Source organism: Corylus avellana, chromosome 1 (genome assembly GCF_965113065.1).
Source record: "Corylus avellana chromosome 1, dhCorAvel1.hap1.2, whole genome shotgun sequence".
NCBI classification, from domain to species: Eukaryota; Viridiplantae; Streptophyta; class Magnoliopsida; order Fagales; family Betulaceae; genus Corylus; species Corylus avellana.
Genome location: NC_142490.1, coordinates 39,242,032 through 39,252,031, shown reverse-complemented (window position 1 = coordinate 39,252,031; position 10,000 = coordinate 39,242,032). Strand labels below are relative to the sequence as shown.

Sequence of the window (10,000 nt, the reverse complement as noted above, 5' to 3'; positions counted from 1 at the left end):
CTCATAAATGGTGTGAATCCGACCCGTTCATCTCAACATGTCAAGCTTCGCAAGTGTTTTACTTGGATGATCCTAAATTGGGTAGTAATTGGAAAGTGGTGCAGAAATTGATCAATAGAGACATCTATGATATTCCAATAGTACAAAAGGGAGATAATACAGAAGATGACCAAAGACTCAGTGATGACGTATACCAAGAAGGTGAATGTGTTGGGGGTAATATGGTCTTTGTTGATGAAACAAATGTTGAGGCCTCCACTCAATTACGTAGAGATGATGCGACAATAGCAATTGATGAATTATATATTCAACTTGATGCAAGCATGTTTGCCAACGATAACTTGCCAGACGAGGACCATGATACAAAGTTTGATGAAGAAGATGAGTTATGTAGCGACAACAATATAGACTCTGAACACTAATAATCTTCTTCAAGTAACAGTGATACAGATTCTGAATATGAATATGATGATGAAGTGTGTTGAACATAAGCTCACATTTGGTGTAAGTACAAAGTGTATTAGCATATTTAATGAAGTTGATGCTCTCTCTCTCTCTCTCTCTCTATATATATATATATATATATATATATTGTGGTGTTTTTTTTACTAGCATGATTATTGTATGTTTGTCAAAAATATTGAACATGTTATATGGTTATAATTTGACTAATATAATTTTTTGGTTTTTGAGTTGTTAGCAGATTGATCATAACAATGACAACAACAGGACGCAAACGTGTTCCAGTAGCACAAGGCCGAGGCCAAGGTCAAGGTCGGGGCCTTATTGACGAGCATGAAAGTCCAACTCCCAATTCTGGATTTGGTGATACAGATATGAAAATGTTGCCCTCGCCCCCCTCCCCCTCCAGTCAGTGGATGGGCATCCTTCACACGAGTCTAATAATTCTATTCACTCAGTGACAGGATTGCATTCACAAGGAACCGCCCCTACTGCATCTTGTAAGTTTATGAATTATATGTTTATGAAATGTTATATTTGTATTATTTTGGTTTGTTATAGACATTTGACAATATACTTTTCCAAATATAACTTACTACGTTACTATGTTTTGCGTAACAGCTACCACGTCTATCAGAAGTGTAAGGGGTAAGGTCAAGTATAAGAAGTTGAGTGACCACGTACTTAAGAATGGTCCCTTAGTGCTAAACATCCCAAATAGACACCGGGTACCTGTAGGCGAGAATGCATCATGGTTTGCAAGCAAGATTGGGAAGATTATTCGTAACATGTGCGGACTCCATCACAGTGAATGGAAGAAGGTCCCAGCTGAGGAAAAGAGCGAGTTGTTATTCTATGTTCAGGTATGAATATCAATGTAATGTTTAAGAATATGTTTCGTATGAAAAAATAATGTGACACATTTTTTACCATTGTTTTCTTATCTATTATGTATCAGTCAAACTTCGCATTGAATATGGGACAATACGAGCACATCAAAGCTGTTGAACATAGATTGGGTCGTGCATATGCTAGGCTTCGTTCGAACTTGTATAGGGACCACTACAAGAAATATTTTGAAGGCATTCATAAAGACGATGATGAGGGGATTGCCAAGGCTAAGGCTATTGGGAGCGAAAACATACCAGCAGGATATGGTCCTGAACAGTGGAACCTAATATGTGACTCATTTGATGACGGTAAATGGAAGATAAATATATATTATTATACTGATTAGAAAATTCAGATTGATATAATTTGCATGCACTTGAAGACATTTTATGAATAATTGTGTTTTTTTTTTTTTTTTTCTCTCCAAATTTCATAGGAAAAGTTTGAACGAAATATAAAAAACAGAAGCAAATTGGAAACAAAGCACACAGCTAGGACTTGTTCATTTGTCAACGTCATTTACAAAAAGGTAAGTATCTCGTAGCATAATTTCCTGAAAATAACATTATTTAGTGTAAACTTTGATTATATGTATTATGTGTAGGAACAAGAAACAAAAGTGAAGCCTAATCCTGTTGAACTATATGAGGCTACCCATACAAGAAAAAAGGATAAAGAGTTTGTGAATGACAAATGCAAAAGTCTATATGTAAGTAAATGTTTACGCTCTGATCGTTAAGTTGATTAGTGAAGAACATGAATAATAAACTTGCATGAAGTATATATTAAACTAAGGCCAACTATGACTTGTACAACTTTAGATGCGAGAATTGACAACCAGTGAGGCCTTAGAGGAAGGCAATGTGGAGGAAAGTGTGGAGGACCGAATGCAAGAAATAGTCACGCAAGTACTAGGGGGCCGACAATCTGGGCACGTTAGAGGAATGGGATGCAGTCTTATTCCTACCCCTTTAAGTACTTCATCTCAAGCGTTCGCCCACTTGACAACCATGACAAGTGTAGGAAAAGACAAGAAGATACTCAAAGCGAGCTTCAATAGACTAGAATCGAACTTCATCAGTACAGGGAAAATCTGCAAGTCAACGTTGAGGAAACGAACAAATTGAAAGCCACTGTTGAGTTCTTAATGTCACGTATTGAAGGGTTAGTGAAACTTTACCTATGCATTAATTTTACTAAAACACACATACTAAGTAATCGTTAAAAAGCTTATTTATCATTATATGAAATTCTATTCTTCTTAGGTCTAAAGGGTGCTTGATTGGAGATGAATCAAGTGAAGACAACAATTGAGGGAGCTTTGGAATAACCATTTATTTAGGATGTACTTTTTCATACCATCTATTTGGGATATATTTTTTGATACTATATATTTAGATAGTTGTTGGTACTTTCTATTTGCTACTGTGTATTTGAGTATTTGTTGATCGTGATCTGTTTGGTAATGTATATTTGTTGGTACTTTTTATTTGGTTTATATTATGTTAAGATATTCGCAAAATTTTTGGTTCAAGAACTTTTGATTTCGTAAATCTCCCTTGACATGTTTATCGAGGTTAAAGAACTTTGAGTAAACAATGCAAGGGAGAATAATTTTCTAAATTTTCTTTTTAAGTGTATGCAGGATGACAAGAGTACAAGAAAGTTAAACCACCCAAGCAGGTTCTCATTTTAATATGTTTCATGAAGAAACACATTTTTAGTATCTCTTCCTCTATCATGTTGGGTTTCATTCTCATTGTTTTTGATATTATATACTGGTTCATTGTGGTAGATTACTCAAATTGCTTATAACGATGAATTGGCAAGGAAGAGAATGCAGATAAGTACTTTATTTTGGGTTCTGCAATTTTGCTGGCCATGGATTGTAAAACATATATTTAATAGTTTTCTCCCTTGGCAAGTTTGGTTCATGGGGCAGTTCTCACATATTTTTTATGATTTTGATGAGGTTAGTCCTTTTGAGTAACGTTTCTTGTGGGCATTTAGATTAGTTTGAAGATTGTTGTCTGATGTGGTGAAGTAGTGTTAATGCATAGTAGTCTTCTCCAAAAGGTGTTAAACTTTTAAACTTTGCCAGCATTTGTGGTTTTCTTGTGTTTCCAATGATAGGTGTCGTTTTGTAGTTTTAAGCCATTATTCATGATATGTTTGGCCTTTATATTATATCATTTTCATAATTATAGGATAAAGAGGTATAAGATCATATAAAATTCAAAAATCACTATTTTTTCCCTTTACATTCTTAACAAAATAATGGAGAATCTGAATTTTCACTTTTTTTCTTTTTTCTCTTTCCATTTTCTCTTGGTCACTTTTTCGACCCCATAGATACTATTGTTTTGTCCTTTTTCTTCTACTACGAGTTGTGATTTGTTGTGTGGCAAAACAAACTATGTTATGGTATGTTTGTCCCCAAAGTCTAATTTCGTCGAACATGTAGATGTAGCTATCCACCCTCAATTATAGGGTCATTTGCATTCTGTGCGTAAATAAAATAATTTTGCTATCAACACTTAACTCTAGATTAATATGCAACGTCCACTACACCATCCAAATTAGGGTTAAAATTAATGTTATAGTGGGTAGATGAATGGTGGGCTGCACTAAGCTGTCAAAATTAATAGATTAGTGCCTTTTAATATGTAATGTCCTCCCTACATCATCCCCCAACTAATATGTTAGTTTTGACACTCATTTGGAGAAGGTAGATTGGATATTGAATGACCCTATAGTTTAGGGTAAATAGCTGAACTTAACCATTTCATTTAGTTTCAAGAAATTTGATTGGTTATGCTTGTCATTTTCATTTCAGGTTCCTAGCACAGAGATTGACAAAACGCCTCCCAAGTTCTTCACACATTGAGATCCAGACTCTAAAATGTTTATGGTTAGTTTGTTTAATATTTGCTCAACTGCTTCCAATGTTTTTAGATGTGATTTGGCACAAAGATTGACAGTTTGATTGAACAATCTACCTGGTCTGAGTTGTTTATAAGTCACTGGACTAAAAACCTTCTGTGCTATATGTCTTTAAAGCTTTGAGTATCTTTGAGACTGCAGATATAATATGATTGCCCTCACATGTTTGCTATTTGTTCTCTCTCTCTCTCTCTCTCTCCCCCCCTCTCTCATAGAGGAAGCTAATGTTTATTGTAACTGGCTTAGGACTCACTAGCTTATAGATAAGTACCAAGTTAGCACTTATGAGTAAGTGCTTCAATATTGCTAAGGAACACCAAACTTATGCTAATGAATGGGTGGCTAGAGTTCTTTTTATTCTTGATTCTCTGGAATAATGGAAGATAAATCTTACTATTTCAGACAACCAACCTTAACAATTTGTCAATCAATTCAAAGAGTTCAATAAAAGAGGAGGCTTTCATGTGAACAAGCATGTCAAAAAAAAAAAAAAAAAAGAAAAAAAAAAGAAAGAAAGCTTTAAACAGACTATATCTACATTGATGTTTTGAATTTTTTTAGCCACATATATCTTTAGTTTCACTCAAAACAGAGTACAATATTTTTACTCTTGTCATGATTAATATTGTGATAGAAATATTGTGGTTAGGAGTTAGCTGATATATGTTACTGATACCAGCGTTCCCTGGTTCTGCGATCGATCGCAAAATATCAAAAACATACTTGTTTCACGATCAAGCGCATGCCCAATGTGCGTTCGAGCGCAAAATATTGAAAACCCACTGGTCCTGCGATTGATCGCACTTCAAGTGCGATCGATCGCAAAAGGGCAAAAACCTACTGGTTCCGCGATCGAACGCATGCCCAATGTGCGTTCGAGCGCAAAATGTCGAAAACCTACTAGTACTGCAATCGATCGCACACGATTGTGTGATCGAGCGCAGATTATTTTTTTTATTATTATTTTTTAGGACCATTAGATGGACCCTAATGGTTAACTATCAGCGTCCACTTTGGGTTGGATGCTAATAGTTAATTTTTTTTTAAAAAAAAAAAACAAAAAAATTTAGGACCATTAGGGTCCACAAAGTGGACCCTAATGGTTAACTATCAGCGTCCACTTTGGTTTGGACGCTGATAGTTATTTTTTTTAAAAAAAATTTAGGACCATTAGGGTCCACTTTGTGGACGCTAATGGTTGACTATCAGCGTCGACTATGGCTTACGTTTACATCACATTTAGGGTCAAAACATTGCGACTTTTAGAGTCGATAAAGTGGACGCTAAAAGTGATCATTAGAGTCGACTTTAAATGGACGCTGATAATCACACATTTTATCATTAGGGTCGGACAATTAGCGTCCACACCTTTAGGGTCCAAAAGTCGACGTTGTTGTCAACAGCGTCCACTTTAGGACTTTTAGGATCGACTTGAAGTCGCCCCTAAAGACCTAAATTCTTGTAGTGAAAACAAAATACTAGTAATTAAAGAGGAATGTGAGGGGTTGGCTAGTATAGGCTATGGTTACCCCCTCCCTTCATTTGAGTTTTTTACTTTGAACTGTTTGGCCCCTACCCATTCAAAATGTTAGCCCATACCCATTAAAACCTAAAAATTGATCCCTAATCTTATAAAGCAAACAGGGAGGGGGGATCCACCTAATTATTCATTTGAATTTTCTTTTTACAAGGTGTAGCATAATTCATTTTGGACTCTTTGGCTCCTACTCATTAAAAATTTTAGCCCTATCAATTGAAAATTTTGTTCACCCTATTACTATTATTATTATTATTTATTTATTTTTGAGTGGTCACTACCTATTAAAACCTAAAAGACTTCACCCTAAAGCAATAAGGTAAACTAATATGATAATCATATTGCACCGTTGGCACGATGGAGTTGCAAACCAAAAAGACGAAAGATCGAGTTGCACCTAGAGACGAATGGGTGGGGGCTCCCTTAGGATATATATAAGGTGTAATATAATTCACTTTAGGCTGTTTGGCCCCTACCCAATAAAACCTTTTGGCCTTCTAATAAAAAATGTTGTCCCCTCTTCATTAAAACCTAAAATACTTTGCCCATAATCCTAAAAGGCTAATTAATCTCGTAATTATCTTGAAGTAAGGGAAACTGATACTATTAAAAACCTAAAAGGCAAAAGACTTGCATCACTTTTGCAATCATTCCGATAAAGTACAAATCCAATTTTTAAAAATTTACAATCTGACCCAATTGTTAAGATTTTCTGTTAAATTCTAACAATTAATTAACAAAGAAATTGAAAATTCTGAAAATGCCATTGTTAAAAAATAAATAAATAACTTGGAATGCTCCACGACACAGAGAACATGTTGGGAATTGTGTTTGAGAAATCGAACTTTTAAGTTAAAAAAAATTTTTTTTAGCAAAAGCTTCATTTTTAAGCTTTCGCCAAAAATGCATTTTAACCATTTTTAGCATAAAAAGTTAAAAAAGTATTTTTGAAATTTTCTACCAAACATGCCAACTTTTTGTTTTGCACAACTTTTTAAGTACAAAAAATATTTTTTAAGCTCTCTAATGCAATCCCAAACAGGCTTGAAGAACCAAGTTCAAGAATCCCATTAATCTGTGTTTTTCTAAGGTGTTTTGCTGAAAGCTGAAGTTCGCTCCTGTAATGCATCAACTCGATCGTTAAGAACATGCATAGTAATGACTATGAAATCTTCGAAAGGCTCCGATGCCATGCACAAACTGAAAATAAAAATCTGGGAACAACAGTAATTTGAATGTTTCAAAAGAACCCAGAATTTCCCAACAAAATTTAATTAAGTAGGATTAAATCGACGAAACGAATGATCAAATCAACCAAATGCCAATGGGGAAATGAGAGAGAGAGAGAGAGAGAGAGAGAAAGAAAAGCTATATACACATTTGAAAGATTGATAGTAATTTGTATATTGTATTGCCACATTAATTTGAAAGATTTCAACTTTATGTCACCATATGGGTCTTTAGCTCTTCACAATGCCCCGGGCGCCCCTAAACCTTAACTACTATATTTAAACAAATAATTGAAAATGAGACTCAAAGAAAAATAGGTCACATGCCATGAAATAATATCTCTCTTCTATGTTGATTAGCCACCTAAATGCAAGATGTCGTGGAGTTTGGAGGAATGAGTGAAAATGAAGAAAAGCTGTGGCAAAGAGACAAAGCTTCTATGGAACCGAAGAGGAAAAAGCAAAAAATATTAGAGAAAGAGAGGGAGAGAGAAATACACTAAAAAATTAATGTGTTGATGAACAATGTCAACCCACATGTAGCATCAAATTGTAGTAGAAATGCATTTTGCATTTTCTTTACATAATCGAATGAAGAGGATTTTTTAAAGAATGGTTCACTTATTTAAATCTTTTGACATCTTATTTGAATCTTCTCTCCTACTTTCAAGGCTAAAATCACCATTTTGCGGGGAAAAAAAAAATCACTTTACCCCTTAATTAAATTTAGGTACATTCATGTTTATTTAAGAATAAGGAGAAACTTCATAAGCACAACTAATCACACAATTATATTGTATTTTCGGACAGATAAATTTGGAGCACTTTAGTTGTCCAAGTCATGTACGTGCAACCAAGGATGTTATATGTTTTTCTGTCTTTCACAAGCCAAGGATGTCTTGCATGATGAAGGAGAGAGAAGCAGTGAGAAATTATCAAAACATAAGCTGTTGGACGTAAATCTTACCTCATATTAGTTAAATTTAGACAACTTAGGAGCTTTATCTAAGCTGCTAGAGATACTCTTAAGGGACCATTTATACTCATGCTACTCAGCCACAAGCTAAAGATTCATATTCATGTATATATTTTTATTAATTATGAGTTGAAGAGGGGAAAGCAGTATATATAGAGGAACTTGCAATAATCTAAAGAGCTAACAAACCCAAAGCTCACACCTTTATTTGTTGCGTTGCAAAAGTGTGGAGGGATGCAATGCCATGGCCAGCTAAACCAGTGGCTTTATTTAGTACGTACAAATACATGCAAAGTCTACCTCGCACAATTTTCCAGCTAGGCATGATTATAAGATTATGATATCATCACTCTCATGATCCATCAACACCCAAGAACCGCCGTCGTTTTGGGTCATAGACTTGTTCTTCGTAGTCCACCAATGATCAAGTATAAGGAGCTCATTTTTTAGAGCATCCGACGTCTTGTTCACAAGTGCAACTTCACGATTCACTTCCAGTTTAAATTCTCCATCTTCCCCATGTGTTCCTGCAACTCCGTGCAAATAAACTTCCAAATTATGAGCGTTGGAATCAATAACAAGATTTTTGGTATGGCGATTTGCGAGTATCGATTATCAACTCCTCTCCGACATCTGCGTATGGGAACAACAGCGGCACGGTAGGTGGCAGGGAAGGGACAACATCGCCTGGCAAATTATTGATGCGTAAGACATGAAGATTTTTGAGATCAGAGAATACTTTGAGAAATCCTTCGTCTCCGATGCGGGGCACACCAAACACAAAGACTGTGACGAGGCATGCCTTGATTGGCTCATTTGTGCGTGGCCCTGAAGGCATATTATATCCATTGTAAACAATGTCGACGGCATTCATAGTTGCCATTGCAGCACCCAAGCTGTGGCCGGTCACAGTAATGCTCACTTCCTCGTCCTTGTAAGAGTTTACTAGTCTCCTTACCTCATTTAGAACCTGAAAGAAATGGTATACATATATTTCATTTATGTGTAAGATGGTAATCAACTATGGAAAAATGGTAATTAAGCGAAATAAATCATTTAACTATATATAAATAATAACAAATTAAAGTGAGTTAACTGTATACTTTCTTTGTAAACAATTATCGCACACATTTCACCTACAAGCTTATATATGTTCTTTAAAAATATACTTATTGTAAATTCAGACAGTCACATCGATCCCTACTGACAAGGATCCTTTCCATTTCAAGTAAATCAAGAGGATCCTATTCCAACGTGGATAAGTTATTTTATGGTTAAAATTTAGAAAAATAATAAAAGCACAACTTTTTGGCACAATTTTGCCCAACTTTTCCGTTCTGTGGTCATTTTTTTAAGCAATAACATGAATTTTTTTTTTTTTTTTTAAAAAAAAGACCATTTTTATGAAGAAAAATACCATTTTTTTTTTATAAAAAAAAAGGACCATATTTGATGATATTGATTCAAAAAAAATATTATTTTTATTTTTTAAAAAATAAAAAATAAGAAAAAAGTTTGGCCAAAGTTGTGCAAAAAAGTTCTGCATTTATCATGCCTGTAAAATTTAATGTTTTTGTATCTAACTGTATAAATAATGTCAAATCTCGTAAATTCTTTAAATGACATGTGATGTTATCTATATTGTTGGACACAAACATTAAATTCTAACCATAAAATAATAATTGATCTAGATTTTACTTTAAATGGAGATAATCTAGTTGTTCTCATGCCCGGACGCATCATTTCTTTCTCCTATCCATGCACAGTGCACCCACATGCTTCATGACAATTACACGCTGGTCACACGTTGTGCCATCTTCCAGATGGACCACCATCTACCAAACATAGACCGGCCCATGATTCGAGTTGAACGAGCTCTGGCCCAGCTCAGCCCACTCCAGATATAACTTGTGTGGATCCTAATCCAAGTCCAATTTGTAACTGTTCACTTTTTAAAATAAT

General features: G+C 34.8%; 1 pseudogene; it reads right to left on the bottom strand.

Annotated features, from left to right (window-relative positions):
- Positions 1–8,365: 8,365 nt before the first annotated feature.
- On the bottom strand, positions 8,366–9,873 carry LOC132169754 (phospholipase A1-IIgamma pseudogene; annotated as a pseudogene).
- Between the last annotated feature and the right edge of the window lie 127 nt (positions 9,874–10,000).